This window comes from Coturnix japonica, chromosome 2 (genome assembly GCF_054131305.1).
Source record: "Coturnix japonica strain WE chromosome 2, WE-NBRP24, whole genome shotgun sequence".
Classification (NCBI taxonomy): domain Eukaryota; kingdom Metazoa; phylum Chordata; class Aves; order Galliformes; family Phasianidae; genus Coturnix; species Coturnix japonica.
In genome coordinates, this window is record NC_140664.1 from 32,923,862 (window position 1) to 32,946,255 (window position 22,394).

The 22,394-nt window shown below is 45.3% G+C and overlaps 1 long non-coding RNA gene across 1 annotated transcript; it reads right to left on the reverse strand.

Moving 5' to 3' along the window:
- Positions 1–1,698: 1,698 nt before the first annotated feature.
- On the reverse strand, positions 1,699–21,150 carry LOC146761761 (uncharacterized). The gene is made up of 2 exons (XR_014942522.1): positions 20,971–21,150; positions 1,699–6,183 (listed from the first exon to the last, which is right to left on the reverse strand). It is a non-coding gene; the product is annotated as an uncharacterized LOC146761761 (long non-coding RNA).
- Between the last annotated feature and the right edge of the window lie 1,244 nt (positions 21,151–22,394).

Sequence of the window (22,394 nt, forward strand, 5' to 3'; positions counted from 1 at the left end):
AGGGCTGTGACTGCTTATGTTTGGTTCCTGCTTCCATTTCTGTTTCCATGGAAATGGACATCAGATCATTGGAAATAAAGTAAATTTTCTACTTCCCCTCACCTTAATATCAGTTGGGCTATACAATCCAAATAAATCTGAACTTATCTAATTAAATGTGATTATGCAGATCTTTTCGTCTCATTGAAATAAACTGACAAAAGCAACATTTCTTTTGAAGTACTTGGAGGCTATTGGCTGTCCTTTGGGAAAGGAGTAGGTAAGCTTGCCCACCCCTTTTTGCTTTGTAAGGTATCGAAACATGCAAACATCCATCCTACCCCTTGCTCTGTGTTCTTGCCTGCCCATTAATATTGCGGTTCTGAACAGAACTCATCACTTGCCCATTAGGGGTCATCTAAGCATAAATGACCTCCCTTACAGAGCCTGTGTGGGTTAAAGACCTCTTCTTTGTCTGGCTGCTGAGGCTTTGAGGTTCATTTGTATTGCAGAACAGCTGCATAAAAAAAGGTTCAAGCCCACCTTTAAAGGTCATATGGTCTCAGAGGAGGAGCTTTGACCTAGAAGGGCTTCCCAGGTGAAAAGCTCAGGGTTTGGGAACAAAGGGAAAAGTGTTTTTTTAAGCTTTTGCATTCCTGTGAGAGACTGAGAAAGATGAAACTTCTGTCTTTTGTAAATGAACGCATTATAGACTGAACACTTGATTTCTCCCTCTAGATGTCAAGCTGATCTGCAAAACTGTTAGACCTGTAGAAGAGTAACAGTAATTTTTGTTTTGGCTTATGACACAACAGATCAGGCAAACAGAACCACAAGGGCTGATTTCAATAAAAAATATCCCATGCCATGAGTCAACACTCTTCCAGTTGTAGAAGCAGCCTTTGCTTCAGCACATAAAGGCAAAACTGGAAATGACCTGTTAGTCCAGATATGTACACCACCCACCAGAAGATGCTGGGTAGTTTTTCCGCACAGCACCCCTCTAATTCTGTTAAACCAAAGTGCTAATAAAAAATTCCCTTCAAAATAGCACCAAATAATATCTCTGCATGAATTGTCGTTGCACTTTGCAATTCAGAGTTATTGAAAGAATAAATACCATTGTTGTATTAATGTAAATTCAATGCCAATAAGCAGTTTGTTTTCTAACGGGGCCCATTTTATAGTAGAAAGTTGAGGAAAACACAGCCTGGCTTTCCCTGGATCTACCGAAGTGTTCATTTCTGGTGCCCACAGATGAGAAGGGTAAGAAAGAAAGCAATCAAAGTGGATCTATACAGGATGGAAGGTTTAAACCATTTAATTACTGTAGCTGTAGCACATTTTTGCTAATGCATGGATCACAAAAGCTTCACTCCTGTGGAAATCAGTCATGCGTGGGAGATCAGGAATTACAGATACTTCACTAGTGTGAGGGATTTGCTTTGGTTATTTAAGGAGGTTTCCTCCAGTGACAAAAGCTTTGCACCTGACGCTAATGCACAGTATATAACAAATTTACTTTAAAATGACCTATAACCTAATCATATACTGTCCCAAAATATTCTTCTTTAAATGATTCACATCAAATTCTTCTGTCATAACACAGATCTCTCTCTTTTTTTCCTCTCTATCCTAACAACAAGCTTCAAGCTCTCTTTTTCTGCTACATCCCATTATGCTGGTCACTATCACAAGCATGAACACATGAACACAATCTCCAAGACAAATCTATATATGAGTTTATTTCCCCAGAAGCTATTATACATGCATTTAAAGCTAAGGACAAACACATCAGCCACTGAAACTGCTCAGGTGATCACCTACAAATAAGGGTGGATCAGGATCTCAGTTCATGGTACTGGAACCATTCACAAAATACCTGGAAATTAGTGTACTAGAAAAGTGAATAAGGCAGAAGCCTATTAAGTATCATCATTCAGACAGCAGTACAAACAAAGGGCAGGAATCAATGTGCAGGATACTTAAGGGGCATATAAAATAAAGTATCTGGAATTGTAGATTGAGGTCTAGTCTACAGTGGAATCACAGTTTTCCTAGATTTCCTACACTGGATGTAACATCAAGAAACATGTAGATGTGATACATGTGGAACATGGTTTAGTGAGCAACACTAGTGATAGGTAGATGGTTGGACTAGATCTTTGACTCTGCCTCCCACAGTATTCTTCTGGCAAAGCTGGCAGACCACAGCTTGGGCAGATACATTCTTTGCTGGGTAAAGAACAGGCTGGATGTCCAGGCCCAAAGAGTGCTAAATGGCTATCAGTCATGAGTGGTGCTCCTTGGGGATCACTATCAGGGCCTGTACTGTTCAGTATCTTTACTGGATGTGGGCACTGCGTGCACCATCAATAAGTTTGCAGGTGACACCATGGCTGGAAGCATCAATCTGCCTGGGGGTAGGAAAAACCTACGGAGGAATCTGTACAGGCTGGATCACTGGGCTGAGTCCAAAGGGAAGAAGTTCAACAAGACCAATTGCCAGGTCCTGGACTTCGGCCACAACGACCCCAGGTAATCCTACAGACTTGGGGCAGAGTGGCTGGAAGATTGTGGAGAGGAAACAGACCTGGAGGTGTTGGTTGACACTCAGCTAAGCATAAGCCAGCAGTTTTCTCAGGTGGCCCTGGTTTGTATCATAAATAGCGTTGCCAGCAGGAGCAATGAAGTAATCAAACATCTGTACTCAGCACTGGTGAGACTACAACTCGAGTATTGTGTTCAATTTTGAGCACCTCAATACAAGAAAGACATTGAAGCCCTGGAGTGTATCCAGAGAAGAGCAACAAAGCTGTGAAGGGTCTGGAGCACAGGTCTTAGGGGGAGCAGCTGAGGGAGCTGGGATTGTTTACTCTGGAGAAGTCTCAGGGCAGATCTCATTCTTCCCTACAGCTACCTGAAGAGAGATTGTGGCAAGGTGTGCAACAGCCTCTTCTCCCACGTAGCGACAGGACTAGAGGGAATGGCCTCAAGTTGCAGCAGGGGAGATTCAGGTTGGATGTTAGGAAATACTTCTCTGAAAGAGTGGTCAGGTGCTGGAACAGGCTGCCCAGGGAGGTGGTGGAGTCACTGTCCCTGGAGGTATTCAGAAATGTTTAGATGTACTGAGGGACATGGTTTAGTGGGAAATGTGGTGATAGGTGGACAGTTGAAATGCATGATCTTGGAGGTCTTTTCCAACCCTGTTGGTTCTATGATTCTATGCTCTTAGATGTCTTTTCCTACCTTAGTGATTCTATGATAAGCTGATAAATAGGTTAATATGCTGGTACAGCCTCTATTTACTCTCTAATTCTTATAAAACTATAAAAGGCAAAATATACATTTTAGATAAAACTGCACCAATGTTTTAGCTTTTATTTCAATAAAAGTACTATTTCAAAGAAATAATCATATCCTCAGCCTATGTTAGAAGCAAGCTCCTAGTTTAGATCTTGTCTAATTGTCATTTTGTAGAATAGATCCCCAGAGCCTCTTCTGCTGTTCATATTGGTTTTGGTCATATCTCAGTAGACTTTTTTCAAGTACTCAGAAAGATTTAAAGTGAATGAATCTTAAAGGCTAATAAATACCAGATGAAGAATGAGGAAATACATTAAAGTTGAATTACAATTTTTTCCCTTTTACTCTCCAGATTCCACTGAAATCAATGAACTTACTTACAGTTACTTAAAGCTGTAGTATTATATGGGTGAATCAGATACATCATGTTGCAATAAATGACCAGGACTTGCTGGCAGACTTTCTCAAAATCAAACATGCACCCTTAAATTTCACACTATTTTCACAATCTTGTAACAGCAAAGCAAAACAAGAAGTTCAATGTGCAGTCAGAACAAGATCTTCTTTCTCCGGTCTAAGTATTTAGCCAATACAGTATCACAGAAACATTGATTTCTGTTCTCAGCCTAAGAATCCTCCTGATAGTCTCATGCAGAACCAAAGACCCAACACAATCTCTTCTTTTATGGCTAAGAAAATGCTAGGAGAATCATTATCCCTGGGAAAGATTTCTCTGATAGACGAGGAAGGACTGTTCATTAGTGTCATGAATGATGCTGCCTCTTTTTTATGCAACTTGCATTCACTGATGCTGGCACTGTCAGAGCCTCCAACTGTGTGCACAATTCAGTTCATCGAACAAGGCAGCATCCTTTCCAGATACACTCAACGTGCGGTATTATGGTTTGGAAATTCATTCCACAGAAGAGAAACACAAATTATTTCAGTTCTCAAAAAAGAAAGGAAGAAAGGCACAGTCTGTGCCTTCTTTTTCCATGCTATGAGAGAGATTATCAGGAAAAAATAAACACAGCAGTTGCTCATACCCACAGAAGCAAAACAAGGGCTTCAGGCCACTCCATACATAGCATGGAGCCATTGCTCTGTTTACTTACAAGATGTAAAATAAAACATTTTTCAATTCTTCCTTTGAAATAATTATTCAGTGATGGCAGATAGATTTTACAAAATTTTAAATGGGAGAAAAGCCCTAAACCTGCACAGTTTTCAGTCCTCTCTGCTCTGAAGCCATTTCTTTTTGGTGCATTTAGCACAGCAGCGCATCAATGTCTGCAGGGAATGGCTGTCTCTCAGTGATGCTGAACGGAAGCAGAGGTCAGCTCCACACTCTTGATTCACCTGCAGAGCTCGAGGTGCATCAACAAATGGCATGTTATCCCCGAACAGTAAGGACCAGGTCCAAGAAAGAAGCTGTGCCGGGTGCACGTATGTGCCTTGGTGCTTGCCATATGAGAGAGCCTCGAGCTAACAGCAGGAGTGCAGATACATCTACTTGGAGAAGTAGAGAGCCCTGTGGAGATAAAAGCTCATGGCCCAGGAGATGGGTAGGCGCTTTACATCAACAAATCTGACACAGGGATGAAAGCCCAGTCTTCTCATGGGTCTGGTACAAGCAGGGATCATCTGTGAAGGGTATGTAGGACTTGGGGCTGCTCTGATTCCTGTGCTTCGTTCTTCCTCACCTCATCAAGCAGACAAGGGAAATGTACAGCTGGGCCCACAGTTTTTAAGATCATGGCATTCGTCCCTAACCCACACACACCTCTGAGCTGCAAAAACCAGTGTGCTGAGCAAGCGGCCATATGGAGCCTGCACATGGGAAAATCCTGAGGATGGAGCATAGGGGTGCATTTAAAATCCCTCTTCTCTCCAGAGCTTGGATATTTTACATTGAGCTTTTTTTCACTTTGCATGCTTCTTTCTGGCAGAACTGAGCATGGTTCCATTTTTGTTCCTTGAAAAAGGAGATGCATCTCTGAAATCATTCATTTTTCATATCAGCTAAGGAGTCTCACCCAAAGTGCTCTCTCCCCATTTGTGCCTGAGGAGATTTGCTACTCCATGCAGAAGGCTCTTGGTCACCCTCTCTGTAAGGCATATGAGTTGGAAATATCACTCTTCACTTCTCTTTACAATCCAGTCCTGTTTTCCAGGAAAAAAAATAAGATAAAAGTATATATTTATTGAATGAGAAAGAAGAATCCTAACTCTAAGGCCTGGTGGTCTAAGAGGTGACTCCCATGTAGATATCTCTGGCACTGGTTTGTACATTTTGCCTTTGGAAACAGAGGAGGCTGTGGGAGCAGGGACCCTTGAGCCAGTCCAGGGCAAGTCCAAGACACAGAGCTGCTCCTTCTAGCTCCATGAGCTGCAAACATAACAATTTCTCCCCACTTGAGTGAGGCAGTAGAGCAAGGGGCTGGTCTCTCAGGCAGGACCTTATAAGAAGGCGATTGTCACCACAGCCATTCTTGTGGGGTTGGATCTGGCAGAGCAGCAGGTAATTTGGAAGTGTCCTTGTGAGGCTGAGCCCTGAAAGAAGATAAGTAGATGAACACATAGTTCGTGGTTTCTAATCCAGCTTAAATGTCAGATAAGTACGCCCTTGCACAGCTTGGTCAAGGCAGGAACACTGGTTAGCATACTCCAAAACAGTGTTAGATGCCTTGGGAGCTTTAATATCAAAGGCTGAAGGATCTGCATAGTCTAAGTGCCAGTAAGACCAGACGGGAGCTTTACACTTAGGCATATGATTTCCTTCCAGTTACATTTAACACGCGTGATTTTTTTCTCTTTCAGCTGGTGTGAGATGCAGCTTCATTTGGGATGCAGATCTTGACACAGGCCATGTCCCCCAGTCCTTTCTCACAGGGAGTCCTAAAGAAAAAAAGAGGAACCTCTGATAAACCAGAAGGGAATCACTTGAAAAGGCGTTGTGTGGGTCCTCTGAGATAATTGCCAGCTTTAAAACAAACAGACAATCCAATAAACATGCAAACAATCCATGGTAGAAACAGAGCATTTCATTATCAGCCATCAAGGTAAAGGGAAAGAAGGGAATAAAGTCTATGCCTGAAATATTTGTATGGAAACACTTTTCAGGCTGGATATAAAGAGCTATTATTTATTACTTCAGGAAGTACTCCAGTATCAAGCAATGACCCCGGGTTGGTGTCAATGCTTATCCAACAGGATTACTGTTCAGAAAGCTTTATGGTTACCACATAATGTTTAATCAGCACATTAAAAATAAATTAAAGATTTGCTAATTGTAATGTAATTAGCTTAATTTAATTACATTGCTCAGTGACTGAGAATTTTATTGTTATTGTGAGATCTTTTCTCATTTGGGGCCTGAAGTTAAGTGGTGCAGTATTGACAGCCATTTCCTCCCTTAATATTCTGCTTCAGGAATGAGTGGTGAAATTTTTACCTGAATATTGCAATTTATCACAATCAGTATCATCACAAATTACACAAAGCATCCAGTAACATGATAACTTCTAAATGAAGTGTCTGTAACCAGGGCAGTAGCAGCCTTGGCTGTTAATTTGTCATATTTCATAGCCAGCCTGACACCCTGTCCAATTTGCTTGTAAGCTTTATCACAAAGACAGCTATGTGAGCTGCCTCTGACTATAAGCAGAATGGAGGAGATAGACAGAAATTCACTGAAGGCAGCTTGGCTCTTCAGGTTCCCTGATTTTGCACACAATCCTGCTAAAAATCAACAGCCTCATGTCTTGGTGATGTTTGTTTTCTCCATTAAAATCCCCCTCCCTCTTCCTCCTCCTCCCTGCTTCCTCATTAAGGCAACCAATATCTTTTTCTTCAAGACTCCCTGCTGACCATAATCCAATGGTCAACATAATTTATCAGCGGTTACAGAAGTTAAAGGAAACAAGAAGTACAACAGCATCAAGGAATCACCATTACTTATCTTACACAGGCTCTCAATTTCAAGGCAAAACATGTCACCTACTCCAACGACCTGTGGGTTTTCCCTTTGGGGAAGAAGTTGTGTGGCAACTATAAAAATGACCATGAATATCCCTTTAGGAAATTTGTCTCTCTTCTGCAGTTATCTTCCAGATGCTCTGAGGCCCTCAATCAATTTGCATTGATTTAAGCCACGTCATTCAATACATATTATCATTCTGATTTAACAGGAATTGTGTGAAGAGTAAGTCTCCCTTTCTGTTTTTGACTTGCCAAGCACAAGATGCTATAAAATCTATAAAACGGTCAAGATCAACAGGTGTCGAAAGATGCCCTGACTTAAAAAATGCAGGGGACTGATATTTTATCTTGCCTAAAACACTAGAATCAGGTTGGTGTTTTGTTTTGTTGTTGTTGTTATTGTTGCTAAAAAGAAAAACAAGCCTCTCCAATGAGGCAGGAAGTGTGGTGCTCCCTTCTATTACCTGCCCCAGAGGATCAGCCCCCAACAAAAGAAAGACACAGAGCTTTTAAAACAGGTCTGAAGGAGGGCCACTAAGATGATCAGAGGGCTGGAGCACCTCTCCTGTGAGAGGGTGAGGAACTGGGCTTGTTTAGCTTGGAGAAGAGAAGGCTCCAGGGAGACCTTCCAGTACTTAAAGGGAATACATAAATAGGAGGGGGAACGACTGTTTACATGGGTAGACAGTGACAGGACAAGTGGGAATGGTTTTAAACTGAGACAGGGGAATTTAGGTTAGATATTAGGATGAAGTTTTTCACACAGAGGGTGGTGGAACAATGGAACAGGTTGCCTAGAGAGTTTGTGGATGCCACGTCCCTGGAGGCGTTTGAGGCCAGGCTAAATGTGGCTCTGGGCAGCCAGTGGTTGGCAACCCTGCACATAGCAGATGATTGAAACTAGATGATCTTTGAGGTACTTTCAACCCAAGCCATTCTGTGATTCTATGATGATTCTATGATCAGCCCAAACCCCCACACTTCTCCAGGCTTGCTGCCTGCCCAGGCACTACTCACCGGCTGTAAACTCCACCAGAAGACCCAACAGCTGGCCTCTGCAGCTTCTAAGTGGTTTTGCAGACCTGTGCCTTATTACACCAACAACCAAGAAAGTAACCATAAAGAAAGGAACAGAGAGCATTCCAGTCTTTACAGCCAAGCTTCCAAGGGGGCTATAAAACCTCAGATACTGCTGGAGAGTCAAGAGAAAACAGAGAGCTTGTGGAGCCTGCTACTAACAGGAAAGAGGAATTTGAGAATGGGGACTGACCGAGAGTTTGAACACACTGAGATGAATGGAGGTAGAAGAAAGAGAGGACAGAGAAGAACAAAATAAATGGTAGGAACTGGACAAGAAGCGCTACAATTGTCAAAACAACAGAAAGAAAGAGGAAGAGAATTTAGACAAAGGCTAGATTTATTTTCAAGTCTGAAGGAGCTTATTTGAGCCAAGTGACCATATGTCAGTCTCCTGAGGTTTTGCCTGTCATGTTAAACTCCAGGCCCACTGATTCTGTAGGATGCAATCTTCAGCACACGGCTACCACTGTGAGTGAGTCATTTGGTACAGTTCCTGTGGCAGAAATCCCAAATGTGTCAGGCCTGGACTAAAAAGCAAGATGGAGAGTGAATACACCTGAAGGCACATTTGGCACTTTAATTCTGAGCAGATATCACTTCTAATTATAGCCAGCCTCATGCCAGCTTACTACCGTTCAAGCGCTTGTGGGTTCACGCATCGAGTGCCAGATTTAATCCATTCAAGGTAAAGTGCAAGAGAACCGACTGCATTTTGCATGCCTTCTACCTGAATGATTTGCTTTGTTGTTCCCAATTTGCAGTTTGACTGGAAGATTTGCACCCCTCTGGTTAGTTCTGGTTGGCTTCTTTGCAGCCACATGGGTATATTTTTCAGCTGAATGAAGCCCAGCTGGCAGGCTCAATTTGCCCCACAAATGAGTCATATCTTTCTCTCTCTAATTTCACCTGCACAAGAGAATTGTGGGTTCCTCTCATAATTCTTTTAGTTCAAAAATCTTAATGCCAAATGGTGGCTCATGCCTGCCCTAGCACTTGGAGCCTTCACCTTGCTTGCCTTGAAGACAGCAGCAAAGCTCAAGAGAAAGCCATTAGTGAGCATTACTTAAATAGCAAATTTAGTTAAGAAAAGCATTTCCATGTCTGATTGTGTCAGATCTTGATCTTATATGAAGCCTAGTGCTGCATAAGGACTAGTAGTTACAACATGTTGTTTTCCAGTATGACCTAGGGCCTGGAGTGGAAGGAAGGTTTACCATAATTATGCATCCGTTTCCTTTCAAAACAGAACTGTAAAACACAGAACAGAAGGAGGATTTGCCTCTTCACCCCTTAAATCCATTTAATCTTGGATTATGAGCCATATTCACCCAATTTTTGCTGGGAGCTTAAGGCAGTACCATGCTGCCTTTGGAGCTCCGGGGTGCTGGGTAGCTAGAGCAGGATCTGAGAGTCTTTCACCTTCTATAAGCAAAACAGGAGCGTTCTGACATGTGTAGAACCAAATAGTGCAGGTCTGTGATCAGCCACACTCTACGTCTATGTATGGAAGTACCTGAAGTATACACACAGTGCAGCCAGAAAGAGTTTGCTTTAATAACTCCTCTCGTGCTAGTAGCTTCCACAGCATGTTTTTTGCAGCAGTTCTGCCACACTGAGTTGACAAAGAAATAAAAGGAACACTTCCCCCCACACAAATCTCTATTGATCCGAATATGGATCTTATTTCAAGATAGAGAACAACTAGCACCGACACTGTCAAATACAGCCTTCTGCCTTCTGGAATTAGTTCAGAACCTCCATTTTCCACCCATATGCCTTTTTCTTGTTCTGCTAATATGGAGAAAGAAAGGGACACAGGGTGTGGGGAAAGAAGGAGGGGGAAAAGAAGGAGGAAAGAAGAGAGAAAGTAAGAGAAGCTAACAAGAATGAAAGAGAGCAAGTGAGGAGAGAGTATGAGAGGGCATGAGAAAGGGAGAAAGGAAGAGAGGAAGGAAGAAAAGAAAAAGAGAAAAAGAAAGAAAGAGAGAAAGAGAGAGAGAAAAGGAGAAAGAGGGAGAAAGGGAGAAAGACAGAACCAGCATGGTCACTGGCAGGCTGCACATTGCACATCACCTGCTCCCAGCATCGTCCTTCCCATCCCCATCCCTGATGAGCTGGCTCAGTTGTGCAAGGTAGCTCCTAATTACCTCTCTCTTGGTTTCCCCCTTCCCCCAAGGACGGCCTTTCCAAGAAATAGCGCACGTGCACACACCTGACTCTGCGAGATAGGGAACCTCACCATGGATACCAGGCTCCCATTCCCAGCGCAACCCATGCTCCTGGGATTTGAACAACCATCTTCAGGATGCTGCGAGCTCCAGATGTGCCTTACCTACTGCCTGGAGACACTGCGAGCAAAAGCTGCCTTCAACGGTTATTCTGCACACACACACACACAAGTTCTGGTTATGCATATCAAGCTTTGAGAAACAAAATAAAGCAAAAGAGTAATCTTAATCTTCCTTTTAATATGCTAACCCATGCCAGATAAGAGCAGCTGGGCTCACACAATGTGTCCAACCGGACATGATAAATAGCTAGGGAGACAGAGAAATGCACACACACACACACACACACACACACACACACACAAATACATACGTACATGCAAGCTCTAAGGAATTTCAAATATGTTTGTTTTCAGAAGTGGTGGCCTTCGACTCACACCTTCCCTGATTAATAAAAGTGTTGATTAGAGATAAATACAGCCTTCCAGGGTTGGGATTATTAATAAAATCCTAGGGTAAATATCTGCAAGGGTAGCCCAAAGGGTTAACCTTACAAAGGCACAAATGCTGTCTCTCCTCCTGTTACAGTGTAAATGCTGATTGGAAGGAAGAGATCATTCTAGGTCAGTATGTCCTTTACATTGTGAATAGCCTGACAGGGGCTAATAAACTCCACCGCCTATGGCACTGATAATGCATTATATATTCCTAGGCATCACATGCGGCTTTTTACTTATATATGTATGGTTTGTTGCTTTGCTTTTGAAAAGGTGAAGCAAAGCAATGCAGGTCATGAAATACGCTTAAGCCAGAGGATGCACCACAGCTCTGGGAGGAGGGTCAGAGCCCAGCGGCCCAATGCTCCTCACACAGACCCCACAAAGAGCATGGCCAGCACGGGACACGCACCTCACAGCACGGAGCTGGCGGAAACCCCACACACACCCCCATGCCACACAGCTGATTTATGTGGAACCTCTTGCGTTGAGATAATTACAACACTAACAGATATCCAGTTTGCTTCCTGCACAGCCAGGAAGGCCAGCTCCTCCGCAGCTCACTAACAAGGGAGCCATATCCCAGAGGGCTGCCTGCCCTGCTCCTGCCTTGCACTCGCCGCATTTCATACTGATGAGGTAATCCGGCTGCCGATGAGGTAACCCTGTGAGTTGCCCATGAGCTGGAAGAGGTTACCACATGATCACTCATGTAAACACATGGCTTCATCCCCCCTCTACGCTGGCTGACAGCTGGCCTCTGCCACCCAGGGGACAAACATAAAACCTGGGCTTTCATGGGACAAGGACATCATCCGCTTATTGGTTTTCTGCTCAGGAGGTCCTCACCCACTTCCCAGACAGCCCACCCCACCCACAGCCTCTCATCCTGCACCCTGTACCAGGGCCACAGCCTGGCCACTCCATGGCCACGAACTCATGTACTTCTCACATTTAGGTGTGACATGCTACTTCCTTGCCAAGCACTGGGGAATGACTTCCTCCTGCGGCTGGAGGTGTGAGCCATGGGGCAACCCCTCTGTTCAGGGTGCAGGACTGAGAGGGAAGGTCCCATCGCTTCACCACACCAGCACTGATGCTGTTTATCTGAGCTTTGCACAGGTGCTGTTCTTAGAAAGTCTAATTTGCAAGCAGTGAGAAAACCGACTTTTGTGGTTAGACAGCACTGCACCCTTCTCCCATCTGTTTCTGCAGGCTCAGGTGGTCCCGTCAACTCAGGGCCAGACTTTTCCCCAAAACCCCCTGCAATTAGTGGAGCAGCCAGGGTTGAATCACATTGCTTCTCTCCAGAACTTCCTGTACCTCCATAGGCTCACTTTAGCCTCATAACACGAATCTGAGAATTTTGTTTTACTGAGCCTCATCTCAGCATCTATGGCCACTGAGCTGGAAATCTGTTCTGGGCAGACTTCAGCCCAGACAGCATGTGACAAGTGGCCCAGGAGGACCCAAGGGCTGATGTGACATTAGGTGTGGGAAAGCCTACAGCTCGAGCAGCTCTGCCCAGCTCCCAGGTCTCAAAGCCAGGCTGCTCTGCAGCAGATCCAACTAGGTGAGATGGAGCCTGTGTCAAGCACCCAGTGGAAGCAATTCCCCTGGTCCCAGGGCGCAAGAATCAAAAGGCTCCCAGAGGGAGGGAAAGGCTTTCCATCACCCTCTGGTGAGTTTATTTGGTAGAAAATGAGCAAAGCCCAGAGGAAGTCGTATCCTTCCTTCCCCCACCTCTGGGAACAGCTTGTACAAAGAACAGGTCAAAATGGATGATTGTTATAATTCGAGGATCTCAAGAGATGCACATCTCTGCTGTCAGCACTGAGCTCACCTCACTGGGCAAGGATTGAAGACAGGACTCTTCTCGTAGCTCCTTCCTTCTCCATTTATCTGGGCTCTACCTTGGCAGCCCAAGCAAGGCCATAGTCGTAGCCAAGCAGCCAGCCCGGGAATTCATCAGTACAGAGCTCCAGACACTGCAGATAGATTTTTAAAAGATGTGACTAATTTTGTAAGCTTTAGCAGTTGCTGTCAGGTGTAATGAGGTGCCATTAATCACGTCCATGCCTCATGCTATGGATGGCTCATCTGTGCAGTCTCTTCTCCACATGTGATGGTCACTGTTCAGTGGAACACTATGTGGGGGGCAGGGGAACTCAGCCTCTTGTCCACGCGCCCTTAAATCATGCTCTGGGCAGGGGGCAATGCAGGGCTGTGTTGATACAGCCCTGAGCAGTGTGAGCAGCTTGGGTGGAACACACCTTTCTAAAACCTGTGTGCAATGTGAACATGAACATCTGAGCTGATCACTTATTTCACAGTTCATGGGGACAAACAAGTCATGTTTGAGATGGATAGTTACGGCCTGGGAGGAGTCCTCTGAAGGTGCCATTTCCTTCCTGGTGGTCATAAAGAGTCTCTAATGTTGTTAGACACCTACTCTAAAGAAGAGTATGCTTGTTCAGTCCCACCATTGGAACAGGATCCCTTGGGTAACAGGTCCCCACCCCCGGAAGCAGAGCTGAAGCCACACTCCCATTACTGTCGTGTCCTGGGACACAGCTTCTGCCCCACAGTACAGTCTAAGGACTGGAAAGCAAAACCAGAGAGGTGAAAGCAATTCAGGCAGGGCACTAATTACTGCAGGAGTTGATGGAGAGCCAGCAGCAAAAGAGTTAAGGGAACCAGATCTCACTGCTCTCCAGGAACCTGTGCTTCCTCACCTCCAAGGATAACAATCAGCCAGCCCTTTCTCCAGCATTTTTTGGCACACTGTGTTGTCAGAAAACCACCTGTTACTTGGGAGGGATTCAAATGCATAATGAATTAAAAGAACATATTGTGCGGTACTATCTAACCCCCCAGACAGATGTGTTATTTAAGTGTGGTTATGATCTGTGCTGTTAATTTTAAACAACATATGATCAAAGATCGCGTCTGGCTTTGTGCTTTGCTTTCTTTCAAATTCTGGCTTGTGTGTCCATGCCAGACAGTTGTGGTTTGTGTCATATGGCAGGAAAAGCTTATTTTATGTGCTGCCTAAATTTGTGTTTTATAGCACACTAAAGGACCATAGTCAACCCATCAGAATTAAGTTATCACATTGTTTATAATGGGGAGTGAATTGCAGCTGTGGAAAATAGGGCACAACACGAAGGGATTTTTTAGGCACCCGTGCTCCCTGTGCTAAGGACTTTGAACCATTAAAGTCAGCAGCAGGCTGAAAAACAGCCTGAGACGTATCTGCCACCGCACCACTCCTGTGGGAAGGCTGGAAAGCTGTTAGAAATGGCAGCACTGCCAACCAATCAGTCCAGAAGCACCAGTCAGGCCTCCTGCAGACAGGGAGACATGCTTTGCAGATCATGAGATGTATTTTATTTTCTTTTTAAATAATAGAGTTGGAGTTCCTTTTGTTTGCTCCCTGGCCTGAGTCTTCAAGCTTTGCTGCCCAGCTAGAACAGCTAGAAGACATCTGCTCTAAACAAGTAGGTAAGTAAATAAACAGAAGAAAAAAGGAATAACAGCCTCTTGTGTCTGCATGGCTGAGAGGTGAGGTTCTGATTTAGTGACAACACACACTTGAAGATTTCAGGTAAAGCTGGAGGTGATTTGTCACTTTCCAGTTGTTAGGGGGGCAAATCCTCACGTGTTGCATATTGACTTCCAACAAGTTATGCGCTTCACGTCAGTTGCACAGCAAGCGTCAGCCCTCCTTTAGGCATTGCTTCTGCTCTGCCATCTTCAGGTTTGGGGGAGGATTCCTGCTCTCTGCCTGCTCCCTGTATTGTAACACAAGGCAAGCTGCAATGGAAACAGTTTGGGGAGCACCACATCCTTCATATCTGTGATAGTTGGGATACTCAGAGATGTTCCGACACCTCTGGGCATGGAACGGGGGCAGCTGTGGGAGATGTCTGCCACTGTCGGGGTGCTGCTTCAGGAAAACCTGAGAACACACACACACGCACACACGCACGCACACGTACTGTGTTGAGTAGGAGACAATGAGTGGTAAGGGGCGATGTCTGAGAGACAAGACCAGAGCTAAAGAGAGCACATTAAGGAGTACAAACTCATTTCATGTGCCTGAGCACCAGCAACACTCAAAGAAATTCAATGGATTGTGTTGCACCAGGGGTCAGAATGTAATTGTCCCTCCCGGCCTTTAAAACCTGTGAATCTATAGGGGAACCTTGAAATGACCAGATGCCTCAGGAGTGGGATTCCTATGGTTTGTTTTTCTCTTCTTTTTTTATTGCCAGCTACTGGCCCTAATGTGCCCCCAGACCAACAAGGAGGTGGCAACCAAGGAGTTCAAGTGCTGGCAGTGCTAAGCCCTGCCAGGGCTTCCCAGTAGAATTTCCATCTCCCCCAGAGGAGGCGGAGTTAAAGGATGTAAGGCAGTTTCATCTGGAAAGAGAAAAAAAAAAGAAAAAAAGAAAAAACGGGCTATTTCAGAGGTGAATAGACACAGAACTAAGCAATTTAGTGCATTAGTGTTTTCCTAGCAGATTTTTTAAATCAGTGCTTTCCCAACCCCATATTAGGTAGTTCTCTGTTGTCCTTGCAAAGGACCAAAGAGCTAAAGATAGCTCCACTAATTGCTACTTCTCTCAGTCAATTAGATCCAGAGATTCCCATCTTCTGTATTATTACTTCATCATTTTAATTGTGCAAGAAGCTTTTATGCATCATGGTGTTAATTAGGATAAAATAATAAATAAAATAATGTAAAATCCAAAAAAAGAAATGATCATCAGTATGTCACTTCAATTGGTACTTTTGCACAAGCAAGTCAGACAACCTTCTCTCTGCATGTGCTTGTGATGTGTAGCCTCATTCTGCAAACTGGAAACCACCCTGTGACCCGGGCCAGCACGAAGGGACTATATGCAACAGCTGCTCCCTCCTGAGATGTGAACTGGGGAAAGTGGGCAGAAGTAAGTCACTGGTGCTGCTCCAGCTCTGGCACAGCCAAAAATATTAAAGGTGGCTGAGAACCACCACCTTCCTCTTTATGCCCCAAGAGGGGCAAGAGTCTATAACTAATATTCTCATGGGGATCCAGCTAGGAAACATCTGGCCCTCTAATAGTACGCACAGACAGTCAAGCAGACCAAATTAGTAGCGTCATTCATTTGCACTTTTCAACTTAATGATACCTTACAGGGAAGAAAAATTCAAATTAAAAATTGAAGCTATTAATATATCTTTGAAAATGGTAAGGGAACAAGATTAAGACCAATAGGAGGCTACTAATCTTGGCGTGCTAACTTGTACCCTTTAAATCACTGTAATGCCTTGCTTAAATTCAAACACGGATAGGATTTTTTATAAGGATGTTAGCACTTCTGCTGCGTCAAAAGCCATATTATATTTTGCAGTTCCAAGAGCTGAGAATACCTGAGCCCAAAAGAGAAGGCCTCCTCACCAGGTGACAAAATAACATATTGAAAAATACAGATGTAGAAAGTGAAATGCAAAGGCAGAAGTAGAACATTTCTCCCACAGCGCTGGGCAGGGCTCAAGGGGCTCACAGTGTAGGTGCAACTTTCTAGCGGAGATGCAGTACACTGCAGAGTAACCACATCCTCTTTGTTCAGCTGCTTCTCCCTTCCTGGCACCTAGCTGCAGCTCACACGTATGTGACAAGAGATAGACAGGCAGCACAAGGGAGCTGCTCCCAGCCAACTAACTGCATTTCTAAAGCTCTGTTTTTCCCCCTCTCCATCTTTCCTCACATCATTTGTCTCTCCCTCAGTGAACGCCAGATTCCCTGGAAAGGATTCACGGGACCCAAACAAACACTGCAATCCCAGATTTCATGAGTAGGGCAAAAAAATATTCTGCAGAGGCCAAACCTCGAGTGAATCATTTTCCACCATTCTGACATGTCAAATACTCCAGTGATTCACCCGTCGTGGAGCTCTGACTCACCCGCAGCAAACAGGGATGACTGCCTCCCAGCAGCACCGGTGTGTGCAGTGCCGGTGAAGGGCTTCTCTTCCTGCAAACCATCAAAACAGCAGCAGCAAGGGCAGCAATAAAGGGCAAAAAAGCTGCAGTTTGGGGGGTTCTGGTTCTAGCTGCAAGGGGCTGAGAGGAAGAGCAACCACGGTACTTGATAAATAGATGGTGAGAAGTTAGGGAGGCTCATGGATCCTCCTTCCTCCTGTTCAAGCAAGGAAAAGGAAAGGACAGACAAGAAAAGGCAGGAGGTGCTTGGTGTTTATTTGTGACTCTCAGGTTCACCTCCCTGCCAGCGCAGGATGCAGTTTCTCCAAGAGGGAGTGTCAGAAATAGAACTGACATTACATCTAATGAGCTTTTTTTGGTGGCATATTCATTAAGCTCATAGAAAGGGTAAAGAAACGCAGGAAGCTTAGTCTTGGACAGACTCCAACTGGACCCCTTTGACTCATTAAAGAAGAGAGTAAAATGAACCGTGCCTCAGGGCGACCGCACAAGGACAAGCAGGAAAGCAGGAAAGGGTCAATTCATTACGAACCAGGGGACCGGCAGCCCGGCTGGGCAGCACAGCATGGGGCCAGGAGCACTGCATGGCTGGTGGCATGCTGGAGCCCTGAGTGCACTGATAGAACCATCTGTGCTTTGCTCTGGCAGAGCCCCCCAAAAGCAGCAGGCAACACCCCAGCATTGCTAGGAACCCTTGTTTTAGTATAAGAGGTACCATTCACCTCCTGAAATTGCTGTGAGTCCACCACCAGCAAACACAAGCATCCCCATCTCCATCCAGGGCAAGCTGGCCTTCCTCACCACTGTGAGGAGGGGGAAAGGGGAAGTCAGAGAGTCACTGCTGAGCCTGGCAAGGGCAGGGAGGGGAGGCTGACCCCATTGAGCAGACTTGCAGGGGGGCTGCTCTGCACAGCCCAGTCACGCCAGCTGCAGCGATAAGAAAGGAAGGGAGATGGCATGGTAACAGCTCCCACTGTCCCCAGGGAGGAGGAGGGAGGCCTGGGCTGTGAAGCTGACACCAGGCAAAAGTTGGCCACGTTTTCCCCAAGCCACGGAGGAGCAGCAGCGGCAAGTCAGATGTGACTGTGCGATGGAAGTCCTGAGAAAATAAAACCAAGTGACAGCTGACTCTGGAGGACTTTTGCAGGGGGTGGAGGAAGAGGCAGTGAAGAGGGAGGGGGAGGTGTACAAATAAGGGGGGAAGGGCAGTGCACAGCCCAGGAGCCTTCTGCAGTGGCAGATGGAGAGGGGAGCGACCGCTGATTCCTGCAGAGTCAGGGAAGGAGAGAGACGGCATCGCACCGAGGTGATCACATGAATAGGGAATGAAGCGCAGAACAAAGGAGAGGTTTTGGGGAGACGGGGCCCATGGGCAGATCCCCGACAGCCCCACTATCCAGGAGCAGTGACATGGAGTGCCACAGCCTCCAGCCAGCCTGCATGGATCCTGAACATAGCCAGCCCCGGCTGCCCCAGGAAAGGTCAGGGGCAAAATGGAGGAAACATTTGCTTGCTTGTTAGCTGCCAAACACAGGAAGGGTTTGTCACCGATGCCACAGAGTAGCTAACTCCTCAGAGAAGTGCCGGAGCACATGGTGGGAAGGGAATGTGCCAATTCCATGTCTGCAGGCTGAGGGCTTCCCCCGCCTGCTGCAGGAAGGCTGCAGGAGGCCGCACGCAGCACTGCTGCCTTGATGCGGGCCCGCGGCCCCCAGCGTGTTGGCTGTGATGGCTGTGACAGTCATTCCGGCTGTGATTGGCACTTCCCGGTTAGACCAAGGTCACTGCTGGAACACGGCTTTTCATTAAAATGGCCGAGAGCCTGTCAGCCACCGCAGGCCGGGGCTAATTAAGGGAGGACCCAGCGCTCCCGTGCGGATCAGTGGCTGGGGCTGATGCTGAGCCGCCCGCCCTGTGGGGCAGCAAAGGGACCGATCCTGTACCACAGTGCCTTCCTGCTACAAACAATCACAATTCTCCTTCAAAAGGGACATCGTGGAAATGAGCCCACAATGCTTGCATAAATTAGCAGTTCAAGCCCCCATACAGGTGCGATGCAATTACACTAACCCAGGAATTCTTGGCACCAAACACTGATGTAAAACAACATGCTGCCAGGAACCCCAGCAAATATGAGTGTCCCTGTTTTACACATTTTGGATAAATCTCTCTTGAAAAATAAGGAAATCAGCATTTATTAAGAAAAACAGCATTATTCCAAATGCTACTTGTGTCCCTCTGCCCTGTAGCCTCACTGTTATCCAGATCCTTTCCAGCACTCCCTTATCTAATTTCTCACTGCTGAACGATAGAGCAGGAGCTCCTTGCATTCGTCATGGAAAGTGATCCTCCAGGCTGCCTCCAGACCACCACGGATGTCATCAGCTGATTTCGGCCATCCAGGCACCTTCCCCTGCTCACACTGCGCTGTGTGACTAAGCTCCACCCAGCTCAACACTGATTACCCTCACTGGCCGGCTGTGTATCTCCCAGGAGCATTACACAAGCCTTCAGTAAAAAAGAAAAACAACAAAAACCTCAGCTCTCTTTTGTTTATTCTCCCCTATTTTTTGCCAAAGATTTTCCAGAATGAAAAGACACGCTGGCTCATCTGGCAGCTCCCTCATTCTTCCCTTGGTTTGCACCAGTGCAGGCTTGGTCCTTACTGAGTGTTTGATAATACAGACATGAAGGACCACGTACAGCTTTCTTCCAGTCAATATGGAAAAGCAATCTGAATCTCTAAAAGTCCTCTGATATACCAAACAATTTTAGTGAATTCCCAGTCTAGAAGGAGGGTAGCAGGAGCCCCATGCAAGGGTCACTTGTTCCCGGCCTTCACAGATGCTTTGCTCCCTTTCCATCAGTTTCTCCCAATAGCTGTGGTTTCTATCTTACATTTTAGGCCTTTAGGCTTGAAGATAATATTGCAGAATATCCGGTGCAACTGGAGGCTGGCCTTACAGAGGTTTCTTGGCACCAGGTAATTAAATAATATCAGTAATAGCATTTACTCTTGTCTGTGACTGTGAACAAATAAGCAGACAGGGATCTAACAGCAGCTTACTGCCTCACACACTGACAGCATTGGCCAATGCAAATGATTAAAGACATGCTTCGAAGGATACAGACTTTTTTTTTCAGAATTGCTATGACAAAAGGTAAGCTGCCTGTAGTGCACTCAGCATCTCGCTGTGGTCTGTGGCTGCTAATCCAGGCCAGGACTTAGAAAAACCCATTAGAGTGACACTAGGCACCCACTGTGAGAGTCAGTCTGGGAGCTAGACAGCAAGGAAAAACCACAGCTTTGGTCTGTGTCCAGCAGTCTAAATAAAAAGTTTCCTTTGCATTCTTTGCATTCATCACAAATGAGGGCTCTCTCTTTTGCACAGTAAATATGCACAGTCATAGAAACATGTCCCATTAAAGTCACTTTGGTAAGAGCTCGAACACAGGACATGAGAAATAAGGTATTGTAATAATGTCATCTCAGATGAATTCCTCCTTTTTATGACTCATGTTGTTCACGCAGAAACGTCAGTCCCAAGCATACAAAGAGCACGTGTTTCTTTCCCCCCTTCCCAGCAAAACATCGCACAGTTGGATTAAAAAATGACAATTCAGGTATAGATGGATACAATTATGTATATAGGTATATGCATGAAACTGTGTTTCTTTATTTTACCTTTTCTTTTGCACTTTGGTGATGCCCAGTGTGCTTTATCCAAACCTCAAGGTGCTAAAACGAACTTTTCTGTTATTCACAGGCCTCCCAAGGCTTGGGCTTAAGTAACATATCAAATGTTATGATTTCATGATGAATCTCAAGAACTGCCACCATTAACATCTTGCAGTTTAAGCGATACATGCTAAACCAGAAGAAAATTGAACTTGAAAACACAACTTACCTCAAATATCTCTGCTCTAGTATGGCTAGGGATCTAAAGGCTGCATTTCCTGACTTCGGCACTAACAGTGCTTTTCTAATAGCTGCCTATGCATTCAGTCTTCTCGGTGCTGTTTAAAAAGGGAGAGGGAAAGAGAGAGAGAAAATTTAATGCTGTAGTTCAGCACTCTCAGAGGGGAATACAGTGGGGAGCAGTGAATTTCTAGCACTGCTAATTCCCATGCTGCTAATTGGACAGAGGCCATTTCCTGCGTGATAAAGTCAAACAGGACAGGAGCATATGGGCTTTCAGAGAGATAGCTAGGTCTTTGCAATGGAAAAGAAAACACACATTAAAAACAAGCTGTAGAATCCCTGCAGAATAGTGGTGATTGCAGAGAAATTACAGACAAATCACACTTAAAAGTTGCAAGCACAGACGCTGTTCCTATTACTTCTGTGAGAACTGCACCTTTGAAAAGCTGGAGCTTGCTCCTGGGGGAGATGCCATTTGCAGCTCCCAGTATTTTCCCCTGACCCTACTGTTCAAAAAGGAAAAGGTTTTATTTATTTTCTGATGTTATTTACTTATTGTTTTTTGCTTTTTTTATTTTTTTTCTGTGAACATATGCATTTCAGTGGCAGGATCAGAGCTTCCTTTGGACTCTGAGAGTGGCTCAGGTGCTGCTCAGACTGAAATGAGGGCTGCATACTCTGAACATCAGAGCAGGGACAGAGCTTCCCTCCAAGACTGAAAGCCTTAGCAGCCCACATCAGCCAGCCACAGAGACCTTTTTCAGCTGATTCAAATGAAGCCAAAGAAAACATTTGTAGTCAAAGAAAATCCTATCAGGGCACATTTTAAACATCACCTGCTTTCCTTCAGACATGTTCATTTCAGCCCTGAGAGCACAGGAGACTCAACACTTCCCAGAGTTTGGGATGGGAGTAGTCAAGTCATGCTACCAGGACCTGGCTAAGCCGTGCTGCTCAGATTGAGAAGGGTGCTGCTAGAAATGCCATTAGCCCACTTCCTTGCATTTGCCTGCAAAGAGATCGGTATGGGACAGGGTCAAAACCAGGGCACTGATAGAGCATCGTTCTGATCCAGTGTGGCAAGGTTGATGATGGTCCCAAAAGAGTTGATTTTCCCCTATTAGCTGCTAATCAAAGTTGTCTCTTTTACTTTGTTTGCCAGTTTATTCTCCCTACAGCAATCTCTCTCACACAACCCCCTGCCAAAAATGGATAGAGGGAGGGAGTTGTGTGGGGACCGAGTGTGGAAAATCACAGCTGCCAAAGTGAGTGGTTTATCAAGTCTTGTCCACGTCAGGCCAGAAGGACACAGTGGCTCTCCCGAGCACTGTGGTCACACCAGGCAGCACAAGCAGCCATAGCATCTTCAGAGCTGCTGCATTCATCCTCCACTCTCAGCTCTCAGCCTCC